At 39.4% G+C, this 21,325-nt stretch overlaps 1 protein-coding gene across 3 annotated transcripts in view; it reads left to right on the forward strand.

The window, feature by feature from the left end:
* The first annotated feature begins 668 nt into the window (after positions 1 to 668).
* Positions 669 to 21,325, forward strand: part of TAOK3 (TAO kinase 3) — a 197,851-nt gene continuing 177,194 nt past the window's right edge. The window contains exon 1 of one of the 3 annotated variants that reach the window (XM_061384853.1): positions 669 to 879. The gene's annotated coding sequence lies outside the window, so the exon portion shown is untranslated. Of the gene's footprint in view, positions 880 to 1,515; positions 11,832 to 21,325 lie in introns of those variants that run through there. The other 2 variants (XM_061384855.1, XM_061384857.1) reach the window with 2 other exon arrangements.

Consider the following 21,325-nt stretch of genomic DNA (forward strand, 5'->3'; position numbering starts at 1 on the left):
AGCATCAAACTGACGTCTGTAGAATGCAATGCAAGGAAGGGCAACTCCCTAGACAAAGATATTAGAGAGTTTAAATTCAGGAAACAGTTACAAGTCGTTAGTGAATAAATGCCATTATCAATTTATGTCAGAATTACTTAGAAAGGTGTGCCAGGTATAAAGGGAGAATGGGGACCCCAAAGACTCTTAACAAGGTGGTCCCAGGGAGCCCCAGGGGGCCTCAGCCTTTGGGAGTCTCCCAAGAAAACTCAGACAGGAGTGCCATGAACTTTGACCCCCAACGCAGCACAAACAAGCCAGACCCCACCCCAGGCGGGCCAGTGTGTATCTGAAGTTGCGAGGTCTTCCGCGTCTGAGGAAACCCCGCCCCTCCGTATCCCGCCCACATTCAACTCCGCCAATCCTCGGGAGCCATCGACCGCTCGGCTTCCCAGGCACCTCCAATCAAGTACCTATATCCAGCCACGGGTCTGTGCCCCACGATCAGGGAAGGTCAGTAGAGAGCCTATCGGAGCCTGACTAGGGGCGTGGCCGGGGGCAGGGGGCGGGCAGACTGGGACAATTGGGCGGAGCGCGCTCGGCGCAGTCGGGTGCGATTGGCCACCCCTGGCAGGAGCCGCACCTCGGACAGCAGCAGCGGCTGCCGCGGGAGGGTCCGTGAGGCGCCCAGTTGCGACGGCGGCGTTGGGGTCCTGCTTGCGAGAGTGGGACCCGACACGGAGACCGCGGGCGGACGCTCTGCGCTGCTGGACCGGACATTCAGTGACTGGACCCAGGTATTCACCGGGGAACAGCGGCAGAAGAGCGACTCCGGAGCAAGTGTGAGAGAGGAAGCGGCGGCGGCGACGCGGGGCCCGGGGTGGTGACAGCAGATCTGAGGTGAGAGCACCGGGGCGCGAGGAGTTGACAGAGTGAGTCAAGACGAGCCGACCCAGGGCGGAGTGGGGTCGGCGAGTACTCGAGGGAGAGGAGTTCCGGGAGTGGTTTTGACAGTCCTCTCTGTGGAGAGGAGACCCCTCAGAGGGGCCGGCCCCGCGGGCCTGAGAGGGAAACCTCGAGAGGGCTTGGGACAGCGGGAGTGACGGGAGGGGGCCCTCAGAGGAGCTGGGACATTGGGTGTAAGGAGGGAACCCTGAGGAGCTGGGATAGGGGATCTGAGGGAGGGGGGAGACCTGAGAGGAGTTGGGACGGTGGATCTGAGGAGGGCGAGACCCTGAAAGGAGCTGGGACAGTGGGTCTGAGGGAAGACCCCGAGAGCGGCTGGGGAAGAGGGTCTCAAAGGAGGAGCCCCAGAAATGGACCAGGACAGAGGGTCTGAGCGGCAAAGTGGACTCCTTGAGGCTTGGGACAGCAGGTGTGTTGGGGGACACCGAGAGGAGCTGGGACAGCGGCTGTGACGGGGGACCCCTTGGGGGCTGAGGACCTGAGTCTGAGGGGTTCCCCAGGGGCTGCGGCGGAGGTGCGGCCCCGCCCCGCGTTGGCGAGAAGAGGGGGTCTGGGTCCGGGTCGCGGCGCTGGGCGAATCGCGACAGCCGGCCGCCGCTCCCCGGGTGCAGTCAGCTGAGCTTTCTTAGGACGGAGTGGGAGACGGGGGACCGCGGGAGCCCCCAGGACTCCGTGGGTGACTCTGAGGAACGGGGATTATGTAATTAACATCTTCTGGGAGAACGCACGGACTGGAGGGTCCGGCTGAAGTGCGAGGATCCGGGAAAGGGCAGGAGCGAGGGGCTAGGGACCTCGGCTCACTGGCCGCCTGGCTTCCCATCTGTTTCTCCTAGTTGGGCGTGGATGCCTTGAAAGTGAGGGGCTTCCTGACTTCAGTGCTTCCTCAGAGCGTGAAAAGTTGAACCGGGCTTCTTTAACTCCCACAGACAAGTGGAAAGGGAAGGGCCCCTCTTGGAGATGCAGGTTTTTGATTCATTAGGCTGTTTAAATTTTGATAGACCCTGCTTCTTTTTTCACTTGGGCTCAGAGAGGAGCTCAGAAATTCTTTCAGGTTCGGCAGCACACCAGTATCAGTGTTTACAAGGCAGACTTAAAGGAACGAATATAGTAAGTTTGACTGTTTATCTTTGATGTGTTGGAAAGATAATTGAAAAGTCAAACTAAATTTTGAAAAGAAGTATTGGAGTCACTGAACTAACACCACTTTCCAGTTAGAATTCTTGTCCTAAAAGCTACCAGGACTGAACTTTAGGCGAAATTCCAGGACAAGCTAAGGAGAGAGAGAAGCCTATTTAAACCAGACACTACACTGGTGGAAAGCAAGTGTATGTCTAGTAAAATGCTAAAACAAATAGTGGAAAGCCATAGAGGGTAGGAAATGAGGGGCAGCCTCCTACTTTGACAGATGTGAAAATTAATGACCAGGCTAGTTGTTCAGAATACTTAGGATATGTTAATACTGTCTTGACTACTTTCCAGTGTTCTCTTGAATGCACACGCTTTGTTATGATTGTTCCCAGCGGTTTTACATTTGAATTTTTTAACCTCTTTTTTGTGTGTGTGTTGCTTCTCCTCACCCTTGAGACAGGTTTCTTTTTGATAGAAGTAGACTTAGAAAATGATGGCTTGGGGGAAATACTGGGGGATGATCCCCTCCAATATTCTTGCCTGGAGAATCCTATGGACAGAAGAGCTATAATCCATAGAGTCCCAAGAGTCCAACAGGACTGAAGTGACTTATCTCACGTAATTACCCTATCATTTTGCAGTTATTTAGATATTGTCTTTATTTCAGGTTGAAAATAATGTCTTATTGGAAGCCTTTGCCTGTGTTCAGTAATGGGCAGCTAAGAAGAAGAAAGAAATGCTGTATTATTTCTCAAAGACATAATGTAGAAGGCTTACAGAGAACTGAATGTTTAAATCCAAGACAAAAATTACTGAAGATATCTTACATGAGGGTGATAATAAGTAGAGGTAATGTATCATTTGAGGATTTTCATTTGATATTACCTGATACAGAACTGTTTTGTATCAGGTACAATGGTTTCAGAGAGTGTGGAGTTTGGTGTGGTTATGAAAATTCCACCAGAAAGAGAAAGGACTTCTCTTTCTGAGAAGTCCTCAGAAACAGAAGTTATGGTTATGAGAGGAACAAATACACAAATACAAATAGTAGATACACAAAAACAAATTTGAAATATGAGAGACTATGTTTAAGATGTATAAAGTATAACTTTTTTACATTAAATTTATTTTTCCAGAACCCTAGGTATAAGTAAAAGGAAGGTTAGTTAACTCCAGAGGGTTATTTACAAGGGGCATGCATGCTTAGTTGACTCTGACTCTTTGCGACCACCTGGACTGTAGCCCACCATGGTCCTCTGTCCATGGTATTCTCCAGGCAGGAATGCTGGTGTGGGTTGCCATTTCCTTTTCCAAGGCATCTTCCTGACCCAGGGATGGAACCCATATCTTCTACATTGGCAGGCAGATTCTTTACCACAGAACCACCTGGAAAGCCTAGGTTTATAAGGGGCATGTATTTATTATGTAGTGCATGCTGCTAAGCTGCTAAGTCACTTCAGTCGTGTCCGACTCTGTGGGACCCCATAGATGGCAGCCCACCAGGCTCCCCCGTCCCTGGGATTCTCCAGGAAATAACACTGAAGTGGGTTGCCATTTCCTTCTCCAGTGCATGAAAGTGAAAAGTGAAAGTGAAGTCACTCAGTCGTGTCCGACTCTTAGCGACCCCATGGACTGCAGCCTTCCAGGCTCCTCTATGGGATTTTCCAGGCAAGAGTACTGGAGTGGGGTGCCATTGCCTTCTCCATGTAGTGCATGTAATGTATAAAATAGTCTGTAGAAGGATTGAGAATCTCGGTAACAATAATCCTGCAAAGTAATAGAAATGTTTGAATAGATAAGCTCTTCCATCATCCTTGTTAGCTCATTTCTGTCTGGTACAAATTATGGTCTCTCAAGATGAAACTTTAGTTCCTTCTAAGAAAAGAAAATATTCTGATACTCCCCTGAGTGATTACTAAAGCAGTCATTTAAACCATGTTATGCTATGGTATTGACCCAGAGACAATGACAAGAAAACCCTTGTAATAGGATTTTTAATAATAGGCAGGGTCTATAATAACTTTTTATTTCTGGGGACATGGGGTGGAGGTAGGGGAGGTTGGTTAGGAGCGTAGCAATTCTGTGGGAGTTTATTTTCATTTGTTTCACAAAATAAAACTACACTTTGAGAAGCTGTTAATATGTAAAATACTGGTTTTCATTATACCTGTTACTTTTTGATTAAAAAAATATAATCAAAAGCAGAGATTAAGAAGGAGCCTCATCCTTCCATGGTTATAACCACCAAAGAATACATGCTTTTTTTGGTTTGGAGTTCTCAAATAATTCTTAGTTTAGCAGGATGCAAGTACTGCCCAGTAAATACAATAACCCATTTTATACTTTCTTTAGCACTTGAGTCATATACAGTCAAATCATTGTAATCTCAGAGTCTACCTTGATATCTAATTTGGCTTAATTTTTAAGCCAACCTGAAAAAAGTTCTCTTACTTGCCACTGTTCATACTTGTTGGTTTCAGTGATATGGGAGAATGAATGAAAAGTAACTATTGGTACTTTGACTTTAGGGTTTTTTTAGAGTTTATTTTATAGACATTAAAAGCATCTTTCCTTTATAATCTTTTCCTTCAGTCTGTTTTTTCCCTCCCCCTAAAAAGAAAGCAGGTGGACAGAGGGAAAGCTTCCATCAAACAGTGTTTTGTGACTGTTCTAAGAGAAGACTTCTTTTCAGTCTTCAATGAAAGAGTCCCACCATAGTTTTGGATTAGTAGTTTTGAGTTATGGGATATTGTACAATTGCATTTCTTCATGGAAAGTGTAGTTTGTGATTATTTAGCTTTAACATTCATTTAATTGGTTACTTTGTCATTTGTAAGGATACGTTAAAAATTTGTTACTATTTTCAAACTCGAATTCATTGTAGTAAAAAAAAAAATTTACTTACATCTAATAATGGATTAGATGCATTGAATTTATGGACCAAAATGTGATGTAACTAACTTACAGGCTATGGGCAACAAATTAAAAATAACAGGTATTCAGAAATTTTATGATGTAGGAATTAAGTTGATAAATTTTATCATTCCAGCTACATGTTTTTAAAGTTACCTAAAACTGAACTGAACTGAATGCATTTTTTTCTGTCTGACCTGGGATTTGTTAGAAATGAGTATATTTAAAGTCTTTGTAAATTATTTCTATTTTACATCAGAGTGGCATAGGGGTCAGTTTCATGATACGCAGATCAACTCCTAACCATTATCCCCTTTCTCAAAGATACACATTTATCATCCCTAGAGTGAGAAGAGGAACATGCCATGTAATAAACATCTTACACCTAGCAAAACCTACTTATAGGTGGCTCATGTCAGTTTAGCTCCTAACATTGGAACTGATATGTTGTAGCCTAGTGTTTGGGAACCTTTCACCTAACCCCTGGCCTCAGTAAAAATGATGGATAGCAAAATCAACCCCATATTTGTTATGCTTACTATTTTAGTCAGTTATCAAAGTACTCATTAGAAGATTTCAGTTTTACTTCCTCACACTATTTTTGATGGACAGGAGGATAACCTTTTATTTCCAAATCAAACTAGGACTCTGTGTAGTATTTTTATATGTTTCATTTTCTGTCTAATGACAGTGGCTTTTGTCCATAGCAATCAAGGCTTATGACAATTCAAATACATTTTATTTACCCATTACAATAGATGGCACTAATCAAGACAGAATGCTTTCTTAAATAAACTAATAACCTAATTGGTCTTGGCAGTAGGCATACAAAACAGAATCGGAGTTCATGGCCAATTTTTCATTCTATTGCAAATATTAGCCTTTACTTCTTGAAGGCTTTCTGTGTAAATACACAAATATTTCCCCAAACCACATAAATAGAGTTTTTAACTCTTCTAGATCAAGATTTAATAGCAGGCACAGAGTATGAAGGGTGCTCATTACATGTCAGTTGAATGGATGTGAATGAATTAATGATGGAAAATTATTAGATTATGTTCACATTTAGTTTCATATTTTCACTGAGGGCTTTTAGTGCATCAAAAGAGTGTTAAAAGAATGATTCTGTTGCAACCCAAGAACAAATGTTAGCATTATTTATCTGCCATGTAGAAAACAGCATGATACATTGAAAAGAGAAAGGGCCTGAGACTCAGACCCAGGCACCTATTTTGGCTTTATCACTATGCCAGTTTGCTTATCCTGGTTAAGTTACTTAAGTGTTTAAAGCTCTCAGTTCTCTCATCTGTAAAACAAAAATATGGGCCTCACAAGATTCTTATAAGGAATAGTGAAGTGATAGTCGCTCAGTCATGTCCAACTCTTTGCGACCCCATGGACTATTCAGTCCATGGAATTCTCCAGGCCAGAATACTGGAGTAGGTTGCCTTTCCCTTCTCCAGGGGATCTTCCCAACCCAGGGATTGAACCCAGGTCTCACACATTGCAGGCAGATTCTTTACCAGCTGAGCCATAAGGGAAGCCCTTATGGCTTATAAGGAATAAATGATGTGATTTATGTAAAGCACCAAGTACAGTGATAAATGCATAGGAAGTGTTTAACAAGTGATAGCTGCTTGTTATTTTAATCACTTGAAACCATTTTTTAGTGCTGTGTTTGCTCTATCCTCAGTATCTAATCACTTGATGAATCCCGTGGCTCCTGGCTCCAAAAAGAATAATTAATAGGTCACATGTAGGGAAATTGAGACTCAGTATGAGTGACTTCCTGGAATTTCATCACATCCACTAGCTTTATTAACAGCGTACTTCTTAAGGCCCACTTGACTTTGCACTCTAGAATGTCTGACTCTGGGTGACTAACCACACCATTGTAGTAATCCACTTCATTAAGATCTTTTTTATACTTCTGTGTTCTTTTGTGTTTTCTTTACATCTCTTCTTGATCTCTTCAGCGTCTACTAGGTCTTTGCCATTTTTATCCTTTATTGTATCCATCTTTGGGCAGAATGCTCCCTTGATGTTTCCAATTTCCCTGAAGAGCTCTCCAGTCTTTCTCCTTTTGTTGTTCTATTGTTAAGCGTTGTTCTTTGAAGAAGGCCTTCTTTTCTCTTCTAGCTATTTTTTGGAACTCTGCATTTAAATGGATGTACCTTTCCCTGTCTCCCTTGCTTTTTGCTTCTCTTCATTCTTCCACTATTTGTAAAGCCTCCTCAGATAACCTCTTTGCCCTCTTGCTTTTCTTTTTCTTTGGGATGGTTTTATTCGCCACCTTCTGTACAATATCACGGACCTCTGTCCCTAGTTCTTCAGGCTCACTGTTAACTAGATCTTGTCCTTTGAATCTATTCATTATCTCTACTGCAAATTCATACAGGATTTGATTTAAGTCATACCTGGCTGGCCTATTATTTTTCCCTGTTTTCTTTAGTTTAAGACTGAATTTTGCTTTGAGAAACTGATGATCTGAGCCACAGTCAGCTCCAGGTCTTGTTTTTGCTGACTGTATACAGCTTCTCCATCTTCAGCCTCAAAGAATATAATCAATTTGATTCAAATCCTTAAAGGATGATGTCAGCAAGGTTTTGCATTCATTATGTCAGCAGATCTGGAAGACCCAGCAGTGCCCACAGGACTGGAAAAAATCAATTCTCACCCCACTCCCCAAGAAGGGTGGTACCAAAGAATATGCTAACCATTGGACAGTTGCACTCATCTCCCACGCTAGTAAGATCATGCTTAAAATCCTGCATGCTAGGCTTCAGCATTATGTGAACAAAGAACTTCCACATGTCCAAGCTGGGTTTAGAAAAGGAGGAGGAACTAGAGATCAAATTGCCAACATTTTCTGGATTACAGAGAAAGCAAGGAAATTTCAGAAAAACATCTATTTCTGTTTCATAGACTATGCTAAAGCCTTTGACTATGTGGATCATGACAATCTGTGGAAAGCTCTTAAAGAGATGGGAATACCAGACCATCTTACCTGTCTCCTGAGAAACCTGTATGCAGGTCAAGAAGCAACAGTTAGAACCTTGTACGAGACAACTGATTGGTTCAAAATCGAGAAAGTAGTACGTCAGGGCTGTCTGCTGTCACCCTGTTTGTTTAACGTATATGCTGAGCACATCACAAGAATTGCCGGGCTAGATGAGTGACAAATTGGAATCAAGTCAACAACCTCAGATATGCAGATGTTACTGCCCTAATGGCAGTAAGTGCTGCTGCTGCTCCTAAGTCACTTCAGTCGTGTCCGACTCTGTGCAACCCCATAGACAGCAGCCCACCAGGCTCCCCCATCCCTGGGATTCTCCAGGCTAGAACACTGGAGTGGGGTGCCATTTCCTTCTCCAATACATGAAAGTGAAAAGTAAAGTGAAGTCGCTCAGTGGTGTCCGACCCTCAGCGACCCCGTGGACTACAGCCTTCCAGGCTCCTCCATCCATGGGATTTTCCAGGCAAGAGTACTGGAGTGGGGTGCCAGTGCCTTCTCCGAATGGCAGTAAGTGAAGAGGAAATAAAGAGCCTCTTGATGAAGGTGAAGGAGGAGAGTGAAAGAGCCAACTTAAGACTATTAAAAATACTAAGATCTTGGCATCTAGCCCCATTACTGCATGGCAAATAGAAGGGGAAAAGGTGGAAGTAGTGACAGATTTCCTCTTCTTGGGCTCTAAAATCACTGCAGATGGTGACTGCAGTCATGAAATCAGAAGACCATTGCCTCATGGCAGGAAAGCCATGACAAACCTAGACAGTGTGCCGAAAAGGAGAGACATTACTCTGCCAACAAAGGTCTGTATAATCAAGGCTATGGTCTTCCTAGAGGTCATGTATTGTTGTGAGAGCTGGACCATAAAGAAGGCAGAACACCAAAAAATTGATGCCTTCAAACTTTGGTGCTAGAAAAGACTCCTGAAAGTCCCTTGGACTGTAAGGAGAACACACCAGTCAATCTTAAGGGAGATCAACCCTAAATACTCACTAGAAGGACTGATGCTGAAGCTGAAGCTCCAGTATTTTGGTCATCTGATGTGAATAGATGACTCATTGGAAAAGTCCCTGATGCCGGGAAAGATTGAAGGCAGAAGGAGAAGAGGACATCAGAGGATGAGATGGCTGGACGGCATCACCGATGCAATGAACACGAACTTGGGCAAACTCCTGGAGATGGTGAGGGATAGGGACGCCTGGTGTGCTGCAGTCCCTGGGGTTACAAAGAGTCAGACATGACTGGGCGACTCAACAACAATGTGAGTGACTTCCCAAGGCCATACCGACAGTGGCAAACTTGACCACTGTAACCTAGATCTGGTTTTTCAACTCAATACACGTTTTACTGTATATTTCTTAAAGGTTCAAGAAAAAGCTAATGAAAGCCCAAAATATGTGCTCAGGAAGGTCTACTGTGACAAGTTTCCAGTCTCCTCTTTTTTGTTCTTCCTGTATACACTATTGCTCTCTTATTCCCCCTAAAGTACAGCTCTGATTTTGTCACTTCTGTGTTAAAAACTTTTAATACCCTGTGGCCTACTAAATTCAGTACAGATTTATCAACCTGTTTTAGCATTCCTATAGCCCCATAATCCATCTATATCTATATCTGTATATATCTATATCTATCTCCTGTGTCCCAGAACAGCCTGCTTACAGCCAAGCACTTATACTGATTACACGTTCAGGCCTTTGTTCCTGCTGTTTCTTTTCCCTGGAATGCCTTTTCTATTCCTCCTATTTCAGAGTTCAGTTTGTGGGATCTTAGTTTCCCCAAGCAGTGATCAAACTCAGGTCCCCAGCAGTCAAAGTGCTGAGTCCTTAACCACTGGGACTACCAGGGAATTCCCGCAGATCTAATTTTAATGCCATCTTTCCTGAGGCCTTCTCTGATCATCTTCTTGCTACTCTCTCCTCTAAATTCCTTAAGTGCTTACTTTGTACATTTTCTTATTTTTATCCTTATCTTTCATATTGCATTCTTCTCTATACTGGAGAGAGGACACCATTCTGACACATCAGATATTTTATGTTTTTGTTTGCCTTATATCCCTCCACTAGAATTTAGACTCCATGAAAGCAGAGATTTTCTTATTCATTGCTTTTTCCCAACTCATGAAACAGTGCCTACCTAGCATGTAGTGGTGGTGGTTTAGCCACTAAGTTGTGTCTGACCCTTATAACCCCAAGAACTGCCTGCCAGGTTCCTTTGTCCATGGGATTTCCCAGACACAAATACTGGAGTGAGTCGCTATTTCCTTCTCCAGCGCATCTTCCCAACCCAGGGATCAAACTCCTGTCTCCTGCATTGCAGGAGGATTCTTTAGTGACTGAGGCACCAGGGAAACGTAGTAGTTGCTCAATAAAGATTTATTGACTCACTAAATGGATGAATTTGGCTCTGGGAATTTCTCCCATTTGTTGTCAAAAAAGAAAGTTTGTTATTTGAAACATAATAAAATCCTAAGGAAGTGAAGCATAGCTGGGAAGAGTGGATTTTATCCATATATTTTATTCTCTGGGCTTTACATTTTTTTGAGCAGCCCTGAATTTATTGTGTTTTTGTTTTACTGAATACAAATAAAAGCCATTCCTACCATGACATCATATATCCAAGATGATTGTGTCCCAGTCTGGCTACAATCTAAGAAAACAACATTCCTTGTAATAAAATCTAATGGAAGCTTCTAACATGGCCCTTAGGCAGTAAAGACTTATAAGACCAAAATGATAACAAAATTCAGTACAGGGGCATTTTCGCATTAAAAGCACTTCATTTATTTTTCTTAGCTGCTAATATTAACCCTGAAAATTGGTCAAATCAAGCTCCTGATGTTAATTTGGGGTTATCAGTTTTCTGCATGTACAAGTAATTGGGTTTGAAATGTGTTTTAAGCCTGAATTAAAAGAACTTAGTCACTGGTGACTCATGGTGAGAAGTTTTTCCTTTTCCCTGCTGGAACATACGCCATTGCCTCCAACCTGGCCTTTTAGAAACACTGCAAACATAAAGAATCTTGTTTTTCTGTACTAGGTTCTGGAAAAGTTCTTTAAGGTTTAAGGTGGCATGGCCTTAATTACAGTGCTTTTTAGTTTTGTATAATAAGCACTACAATTGACTCTCCAAATTTCCATACAAATTTCTTTTATCTCTGCCTTTAGGGAAGTTTTCTCATTATATATGTGAAATAGTCAAAAGTCTACCAGACAGTGTATGAATGACCACAGGGATTTTGTTTTGTTCACTACTATATTCCTAGTGCCTAAATAGAGCTTTCCACAGAGAAAGCAATTAATACATATTTGTTGAGTAAAATCACAAATATTCTTTAATAACAGTGCGTCTTAGAAAAATCATAAACATCTACTAAAATAAATTTTCTCCAGCCGTTTTGAATTAGGTAATCATCAATTCACAATCAAGCTAGTTTGGGAGGCTCTTGGTATTAGCCCGGGGTAGTTCTGCCCCAATAGTTCCCAGCATTGATTATGCCAACCTGAAATCTCCTTTAGCGGTTCACTTACCAAAGGAAGGGTAAAGCGGCAACACCCATAGGCACTTGCACCTGTGGGAACCAATGGGCGTCGTAACAGGAAATACTTGAGCTTGCAATACAGATAGTCATGAGCAGCGCCCAGGTCACGCTGCTTTTATCTGCAGTTCCTTATTCGGATTGTACAAGGTTTCGTGGAGTTGGGTTTTTTTGCTTGTTTGTGTATATGTGTATATATATATATATATGTATATATATAAGTTTAAAAGAGAACTAACTTTGAATTTGAAAATTGAACTGTGAATGCTGACTGGCATCATCTTCATTATCAAGGAATTGGTGAGTTGTCTTTCCTTTCTTTTCTTTCTAACGTTTCTTTTCCTTCTAATGTTGTGTACCCTGAAACTTCACTCCAGCACACAGAGGGGATTAGACAGAGGGTGCGTAAATGTACAATAACTAAAACTTAAGCTGATATTATCAACAATAACAACCAGTTCTGATATTTACATGATACCATAACGGTAGACATTGGTAGGATTTCGTAGATTTTACCTTAAGGTTTGTTTAGCTTGAGCTGGTTTTCCTCTGTTGTGGGGACAGGAGGAAAAGAATCAGGAAAAGTTTTCAGAAAGCTCTTTTCAAAATGTCGAAATGTAAAGCTATATTAAATGCTGTTGACGTTAACTGTCTGACCAGGAAGTACTCTCTTAAAGCCTCATTTATAAAACTGTGACTATAATAACTTCCTTTCTCAGGATGAAGGTGCTGATAGCATGATCTTGTTCTTACAACTTAAGTGGAATTCAGTTTTATCTTTCCTAAGTGAATAAGAGGCTGCCTTTTAAAGAAAGCCATCTCTGGGGCAATCTTACTGATTGCTGTAGCTAAGTAAAGAATTTTTAAAGTCTTTAGTATGTCGAATGGGGAATGTAGGACATGCGTTTGAGAAGATCTACTTAGAGTAAGCTTGGTGTTTTGTTTTAAATGTAATGTTTTATTATAAATATAGTTTGTGTCTAAACATAGCTAATAAACCCTGTTGAGTTTCATGTGAATATTTATGGCCTTAACTCAAAAGTCCAGCTGAGAGCAATCAACCTAAAAATTCACTGGATTCATATGCTCTATTAATTTTAATTTGTAGTTTGATATTCTACAAATAACTATTAGTGGGGATTATTTTCAAAGTGTTTTATTTTTTCCTTTCTCCTGGATAAGTAAGGTAAATACTAAGCTGCAAATAAAACATCAAAATCTTGTCAGAAGAGTTTTTTAAACACAAATTTTAAATATACTGAAGGCCATTTTTATTAAATGGATGCAGTTTTTGATAATGAATGATATTATTACTATAAGACAACAGTTCAAAATTAGGCTACTTAAAACAGCACACTTGTTTATCCCGGAGATCTTAAAAAATAACAAGCCACTTCCCATTTTTCTTCTTTCACAGAAAGGGATAAAAGGAGAGAAAACAGAGCAGTTTTTTTTTTTTTTTTAATGTAATATCACATTTAGAGGCAGAAAAGTCAGAAGATTTGATCACATTTACTTTGTTTTGTAATTTTTTTCTTTAGTAGTAAGGGTAGTTTACTTATTAAAGTATAAAAATAAAATATCTTAGGCATGAGGTAATAATTTATGGGACTACTCCAGTCCATGAGGTGAAATTACATGAAGTAGGCAAGTGGATACTTTTTAAATATCTCATATTTGTATGTCATTCATAATATTTTATAAACCAGGAAAGCTACCTTAACAGTTTTTCCCAAATTTACTAGACTCTTGGAACATGGTTTAAATGAAATGTGTATAACCCTGACTTCTAAACTCCTGGTATTTTATGTAAAGTCTTTATCTGTAAAGTCTTATGATGGTACATAGGATTGTTGTTGTTCTGTCGCTAAGTTGTTTCCAACTCTTTGTGACCCTGTCGACTGAAGGCATGCCAGGTTTCCCTGTCCTTCACTGTCTCCCAGAGTTTGCTCAAATCCATGTCCATTGAGTCAATGATGCCATCCAACCATCTCATCCTCTGCTACCCTCTTCTCTTTTTGCCTATAGTCTTTCCCAGCATCAGGGTCAAGAAGCATTGCAGTGGATATTACTGATTCGGGGACACTATTCTTTCTAACATATAAAAAGGAAATCAAAACCTTCAAATAATCTTTGAAATATTATCATATTGCATTTTTTCTTAATATTTATGAATGTTAAAAACCTAAAAGAGCAAATTAGGTAAATTTCAGTGTTCACTGATAAAGAGGACTTTTGTGATTATCTGAGCATTCTTTTAGCAGTCCAAAAGTATCCCAGTCGGAGGTTAGATGAGGGTGGGGCAGAGGAAGTTGCTGGGGCTTCACAGTAGTGACCGATTATTGCAGATTGTATGGCTGCCTGCCCAGACACCACTCATTGGAGGGAAAAGTGGTAGTTACTAATTACATCCTACTAATTTGTCCATGTTTATTTAACCAGTTATAACTGTTTGCTGGTTTCACACACAGGTGACAAGTTTTAAACTTCTGAATTACTTGACATGTGCTTAATCTTCTTGAGTATACCACAGTCATATCTGTTATCTTCAGTCGGCAGAGATCACACTGACTCTTTTGTGAAAGACCATGTGTTAGCAGAAAAAAAAAGAGAGGGGTGAGGGGAAACAGAACTTGAAACTTTAACTGCTTTACCCTCTAGTGAAGAGTATTGCAGAGTTAAAACGTAAAGTTTTAGACAATTTATATAAAAACTATTAAAAATAATCATCTCCTGTGAAGGAGTTTGCAGTTCTCAGTTGTTCTAGTTCAGCCTAAAATTGAGATTCTTAGTGTTGCAACATAAAAGGAAGCTTTGTGGAGGAAATATGACATCTCTGCCCAGATGCATAAGGAGAGTTATTTTTAAAAATGTTTTCTTATGAATATATATGTTGTACTGAGAAGTAGCTTTAAAAAGCTAGTTTCTATTTCAGGGTCATTGGTAGGAGTTACATAGGTTTCTCAGGTCACTGGAATTCTATTAAGAAAATATTTTTTTAAAGCATTTTGATGTCACCAATCAGCCTAATTCGTCTTGACCTGGCCTATCTAAGTAACATTTTTTTTTAATGTGAATCAAATTAAGATGTTGAGATCCTGTCAATACCATGAAATAGTCGTGTAATATGTGTCCTCCTACAAGAGGAGACAGTTCACTCCCATTTCATAGCAGTGTCTCACTCTCCTCCAGGAATTGTGTAAGGAAAGGTTAGAGACAAGTCCAGAAATCTCTCCATTTGTATCTTTGATGCTCCTCTCAAACCCTTGGACTCTGTGAATAGCACGCCACCCTTCCTTATCTCTCACTTTTGGTTTCACTCACATGTCTGTAGGATTGGCAGTGTATTCTAACGATTCACAAGAGCGTGTCAGATGAACATATCTGCCACTTACTAGGTCACTAGGTTTGTGACCTTGTATAATTCCCTGAACTCCCAAAGCCTTGGTTTCTTCACTGGTTAAATGGGCATAATCACAGTACCTACCTTGCAAGATTGCTATGAGGATTAAACGAGGTTGTGTATTAAAGCACAAGTTTGGTTACACATTGTAAAGGAAGAGTTCAGTGAATGATAGCAGATAGAGTTATTTTTGCTGTTTGGGAATGTTTCGAGTCTTATTCACAGGTCTACCAGAAAATGATCTTGAGAGAAGGTATGAAACAGTGCGTGCAGCTGTGTATAGATAGCAGGGTCAGTGTTGCAGGAATAGAAGAATCCGAAAAAACTGTGGAGCATGTGGATGAAATCTGTAAATCTTCTTTATGCCATTTCTGTATTTACTACTCTCTAAGGAGAGTGGAAGCAGGGAAGAGTTGACTGTAGACTTAAATATTTAGTAAAAAAAATATATATATATACATATGAACCTGCTAAATTTGGCTTTAGTAACGTTTTTCTCCTTGTTTTTCACTTCTGAGAATTTCTTCCTAATTTGATAGCACAACTCAGGAAAGCAACATGGCAAAATGTTGATTTCTTAATTCATTTTCTCACGAGAGTTTGTTGGTTTTTTTCGGACTGGCTCACTACCAGATTAAAGTCGGGACTATGTTTTGAGATTTTAGATCAGCTGGGAAAAAAAAAAAACAAACCAGGTTGAGTTTTCAAGGGATGTGTTAGTTTTTTAGTTTTAGGCGGAGGGGGACTAGAACCAGACTGTAAGGAACATACACTTGAATGTAAAGAAGAATGTTTTTCTCTTTTCACCATGTTATTCTCTGGGAGCTTATATCCTGTGACAACGTTAATTAACTTTGTATTGAAAAATGTATTGAAAACAAATGAATTTTTACCTTAACAGACTTTCATGGGGCTGTGTTAGCAAAACAGTTGTGAAAGTAGGGAGCACCTTCAGTAAATTTACTAAACAAAACAATGGAACTACTTACAGAGAGAGTACTTGAAAAACCTTTAGGCCTTGCATAAGTATTTCTAGTGTTTGAGATGTCCAGGTTTTGATCTGTGGTCTGACTCTTTTACCTTGTAGCCAGTCCCTCGGTTAGTCTGTGTTTTTCTGGTACCCCTCCCAATTGTACGGTCTCCAGGCCCATCACATTGCCACTAAGAAACACTCTGTGTGCACTTATCACACTCATACCCCTACCACCTCATTACTGGATTACTACAATTGCCTTCCTTTGCTTCCCTCTTTTTTCCAGCTCATCTTGATTAACCTTCTGTAAATGCTACTGCTTTTAGCACATCTCTCCCCTTACTGGAAAGTTTCATTGGTTCCCTGTTATCTACCACACTAAGTCTAACCTCTTCTGCCTGACTTTTGACACCCTGTCTAATCTGTCCCATACTACTCATCCATCTTCATTTCCTGTGTTCCTTGGCCTGTTCTTTCTGCCATTGAAGTCTGTCTTGAACGTTGTGCTGATTCAAGTGTTGAGCCTCTGTTACTATTTATTTTCCTCAAAAAACCCTCCTCCCTTCTTTCTGCCTTGTCAGATTTTACCTTTTCTTCAAGACCCTGTGTAAAATTTACTTCCTGTTTGAAACTTTTCCTATTCAGTTCTTACTGTTTTTCTGCAAACTCCCAGGTGATTTTTTAAAATTGAAGCATAGGTGATTTACAGTGTTGTATTGGTTTCAGGTGTATAGCAAATTGATTCCATCATACAAACATATATATCTGTTTCTTTAGATTTTTTTCCCTCAGATTATTATAAAATATTGAGTATAGTTCCCTGTGCCATATAGTAGGTCCTTGTTGGTTATTTATATTATATGTAGTAGTGTGTATATTTTAATCCCAAACTCCTAATCTATCCCTCCCTGTTCCCTTTCCCCTGTGGTAACAGTACATTTGTTTTCTATGTCTGTTGGTCTATTTCTGTTTTGTGTATAAGTTCATTAGTATCATTCTTTTCTTTTTTAGGTGAAACCATATGATATTTGTCTTTCCCAGGTGATTTTTAAATTAGCAATGCAGTGAACGAAAATGTGCATACCATTTTACATTGTCTGTTGTCTTATCTTCACTAATGATGTCAGTATTTTGAGTACAAGGACAATATCTTACAATTAAATCTTTAACAGTTTCTAGCATAATGCTGAGATACCTTACTATGACTTGAGGGAAAAAAAAAACAACGTAGTATATCTGTTTCATTATACCGGTCTAAAGTCAAGTCAGCAATCCTAGTAATATTGAGGGGACCCGAATATTTTTCCAGCTTGGTGCAGATCTGTCACTTCATTTATAGAAATATGCAGGGCAAATGAAGACAGTTTTATAAACTGGTTATAGTTTGACATATTTGCATTTCTTTATGAGAAACTGTGTGTATGTATGTGTGTATCTGTATGATTTTATTTTCTTAAAATGATATAGCCAGCCACACATGGAGAGTTTTAGTTCTGATATTAACCTTCAGTGTTTTGCAGAATAGGTTAAATATGATCAATACATTTTATATAGCCAAGAAATATTCTTACCCAGCTGTTTAAATATATTGTAATTAAGTGCCTGCTATGTGTAAGGTTCAGAGAAGGCGATGGCACCCCACTCCAGTACTTTTGCCTGGAAAATCCTATGGACAGAGGAGCCTGGTAGGTTGCAGTCCAGGGGGTCGCTAAGAGTCGGACAAGACTGAGCAACTTCCCTTTCACTTTTCACTTTCATGCATTGAAGATGGAAATGGCAACCCACTCCAGTGTTTCTGCCTGGAGAATCCCAGGGACGGGGAGCCTGGTGGGCTGCCGTCTATGGGGTCGCACAGAGTCAGACACGACTGAAGTGACTTAGCAGCAGCATGTGTAAGGTTAGGCTCTGTAAAGGTAAACTGAAATTAATTGCATATGATTCCTGCTCTTAGGAAACTATCAGAATTCTGTTAGGGAAGACAAACTATATATTCAGAATCTGAAACATAAGAATACTTGTTGAATATCTTTCTTTCATTCTCAGTCTCCTGTTGTTTGAAATAGTAAATGCTTTCCTTTGTATCAATGCCAGAGAGCATTTAGGAGCCCCCAAATGAAAACTTTTTGTTTTCCCCTTTATATTTTTCCAATTGTTTTGAGACTTAATTGACATACAACAGTGTATTAGTCTAAAGTATACACTGTAATGATTTGATATATGTATATATTGTGAAGTGACTACCATTGTAAATTTAGTTAACATCAATCAAGGGATGTAATGTAACATGATAAATATAATCAACATTGCTATATGTTGTACATGATAGTTTCTAAGACAATAAATCCTAAAGAGTTCTCATTATATGCATGCACACACACACATACACACACACACACACTCACTTTTCAGTTATAATTTTTTTTCCATTGGGAGAGAGATTTTAAGATCTACTCTTTTAGCAACTTTCAAATATAAAGTACAGTATTGTTAACTGTAATCACCATGCTGCACATACATCTCCAGAACTTATGTATCTTTTAATTGTAAGTTTTTACCTTTTGACCACCTTCACCCATTACCCCCACCTCTGGAAACCACCAATCTGTTCCTTATATGCTTGAATTACCTTTTTTGTTTTTTAGATTCCATGCATAAATGAGATCATATAGTATTTATTTTTCTCTGTCTGACTTATTTCACTTACCATAGTGTCCTCAAGGTCCATCCATGTTGTTACAAGTGGCAAGATTTATTTCTTTTTATGGGTGAATAAAATTGTATTTTATACTTTCCTTTGGATATATACCCAGAAGTAGAATGGCTGGATTATTTGGTAATTCTGTCTTTAACTTTTTTTAATTAATTTATTTATTTGGCTCCTCCACGTCTTAGTTGCAGCATGGTGGGATCTTCGTTTCAGCATTTGATCTTTTAGTTGTGGCATGTAGAATCTTTAGTTGTGGCATACAGGATTCTTAGCAGTGGCATGTGGCATTTAGTTCCCTGACCAGGGATTGAACCCGGGCCCCCTGCACTGGGAGCCTGGAGTCCCAGCAATTGGGACAGAGAAGTCCCTGTCTTTAAATTTTTGAGGAATCTCTACACTGTTTTCCACAGTGGCTGCATCAGTTTACATTCCTACTTAAAAAAATATGTGCCTTCCTTTGTATTAATGCCAAAGAACAGATAGGACACTGAAATGAGAACTTTCAAAATACAAATGAGAACTTTGAAAACCCAAAATGTTTTATATATGTAAAAGTACAGGTATTTGGAAATGTCTTTGGATTTTGTGTTGATGCTTGGTTGTAAATATAGCCAATAATAACACTCTTTATTCATTTGTTTATTCAGTAAATATTTACTGAGTATTTATTTGTGTCAGACCTTGTGCTAGTGCTGAATAGGATTATGTCTTTTCTTTAACTGATGAGCAAAAAGTTAAGCTATTTGGCTAATGCAGTACTAGAGTGCTCTATATGATGCTGTTTAACACATAGGAAACATACGAAATCATCCCCTATCCTGATCACCTGACGTAGTGTGAGCAAAATATCTATTTTTTCTTCCTGGTTATGCTTCAGACTTGTTAACTTAGACCGGTTATTTAAACCTCTTACTCCATAAAATGGAAATAATAATAACAACTACTGATTATTGATTGCTTGCTAGGTACCAGATACTGCAATATGTGCCTTATATATCAAATATCTTAATGAATCCTATAACTCCTTTACTAAGTAGGTCTCTCTCACACACACACACACACACATGCACACTCACACAGACACATACTTTATAGTACACTGATGGTCAGAGAAGTTAGGTCTTTGCTCAAAGTCAATGGAAGAACCTGGACTGAAACTCAGTTCTGTGCCTCTGGTCATAACCATCATTCTATGTTACCTTTCACCGTGAAGATTAGAATTAAATAACTTTGTAACATGCTGTACTACTAGTGCCCACAGGATAACTGCTGCAAGTCCAGGATGCCATTCATATTTGACAATAAAAGCTGGTTAGATAATATGCCAGTGGTAAAAGTTGAAGTTATGGACTATTCAATACAGCTTACGATTTTAAAAAATCATTTTAAGTATAAGTGTACAAAATGATAGTAAGGTTTTTCAGTTTATATGAAAGGCTTTATTTATATGAAAGTTTTTTCAGTTTATATGAAAGTTTTTTCAGTTTATATGAAAGGCTTTATGGTTGACATGATTTCATGAGTCTCACAGCTTTGTGAGGCGTTAATTATTCTCACTTTATAGATGAGGCTGTGAGGCTTAGAGATGTTAAGTAATGTCCTTAAGATCACACAGCTGGTTAGTGGCAGAAATAAGTTAAACCTAGATTTGCTGACTCAAAGGTCAGACTTCTTTTCAGTTATACTACAAATACAAATCAAGTTATTCAGGAGACCAAACTCACAACTATTTTTTCTTTTCTTTTTAGTTAAGCTAAAATTCACATAAAATTCATCATTTTAAAGTGTACAATTCAGGGGTTTAGTATATTCACAATATTGTGCAACCATCACCACTGTCTAAATTCCAGAACATTTTCATCACCTCAAAAAGAAACCCTGTACCTGTCAGCAGTTACTCTGAATTACCTCCATCCCCTGGCAACCACTAACTTACCTTCTGTATCTATGGGTTTACCAGTTCTAGACATTTCATATAAATGGAATTATATAGTATATGGCCTTTTGGGTCTGGCTTCTCCAGCATAATGTTTTCAGGGGTCATCCATGTTGCATATATCAGTACTTATTCCTTTTTATGGCTTAATTCTATTCCATTGTGTGGGCATTCCACTTTTTGTTTATTCATTCTTCAGTTGATAGACATTTAAGTTGTTTCCACTTTTTGGCTTTATGAATAATGCTGCTATGAATATTCATGTACAAATTTTTGTGTGAACTTAGTTTTCAATTCTCTTGGGTATAGGTCTAGGAGTAGAGTTGCTTATTTTTGTAAAATAATTCAAATTAAATCATTTTAAGTCCTTTATTAAATACCAGCCCCACAAGACACACACACACACACACACACACACACTCTCACACACCATTGTTTATTTAGCTTATTTGTTTCCCAGGTCTTTTCTTCAGAAATAAGTCAGAGGCAAACTTTAGCTCAGATCCTGGAGTAGTCTCTCATTCTAAATGAATATAATCTGCACTGCCTACTACATTCAAGACACTAAAGAGGACAAATAAGTAAATAAGATTCCTACTGCTGGTCATATTCAATTAATGAAATTAAGAAATGTCCATGTCCTTTCATATCAAGACAGAATGACTTCAGTGCTACAAAAAGTTGTCAAGTACTTTCTACACATGAAGAATGAAGAGATCATTTCTATACCAGGAGATGCGGTAATTTGGAGATAGAATTTGAGCTGAGTTTAAAT

Source organism: Bos javanicus, chromosome 17, assembly GCF_032452875.1.
Source record: "Bos javanicus breed banteng chromosome 17, ARS-OSU_banteng_1.0, whole genome shotgun sequence".
NCBI lineage: Eukaryota > Metazoa > Chordata > Mammalia > Artiodactyla > Bovidae > Bos > Bos javanicus.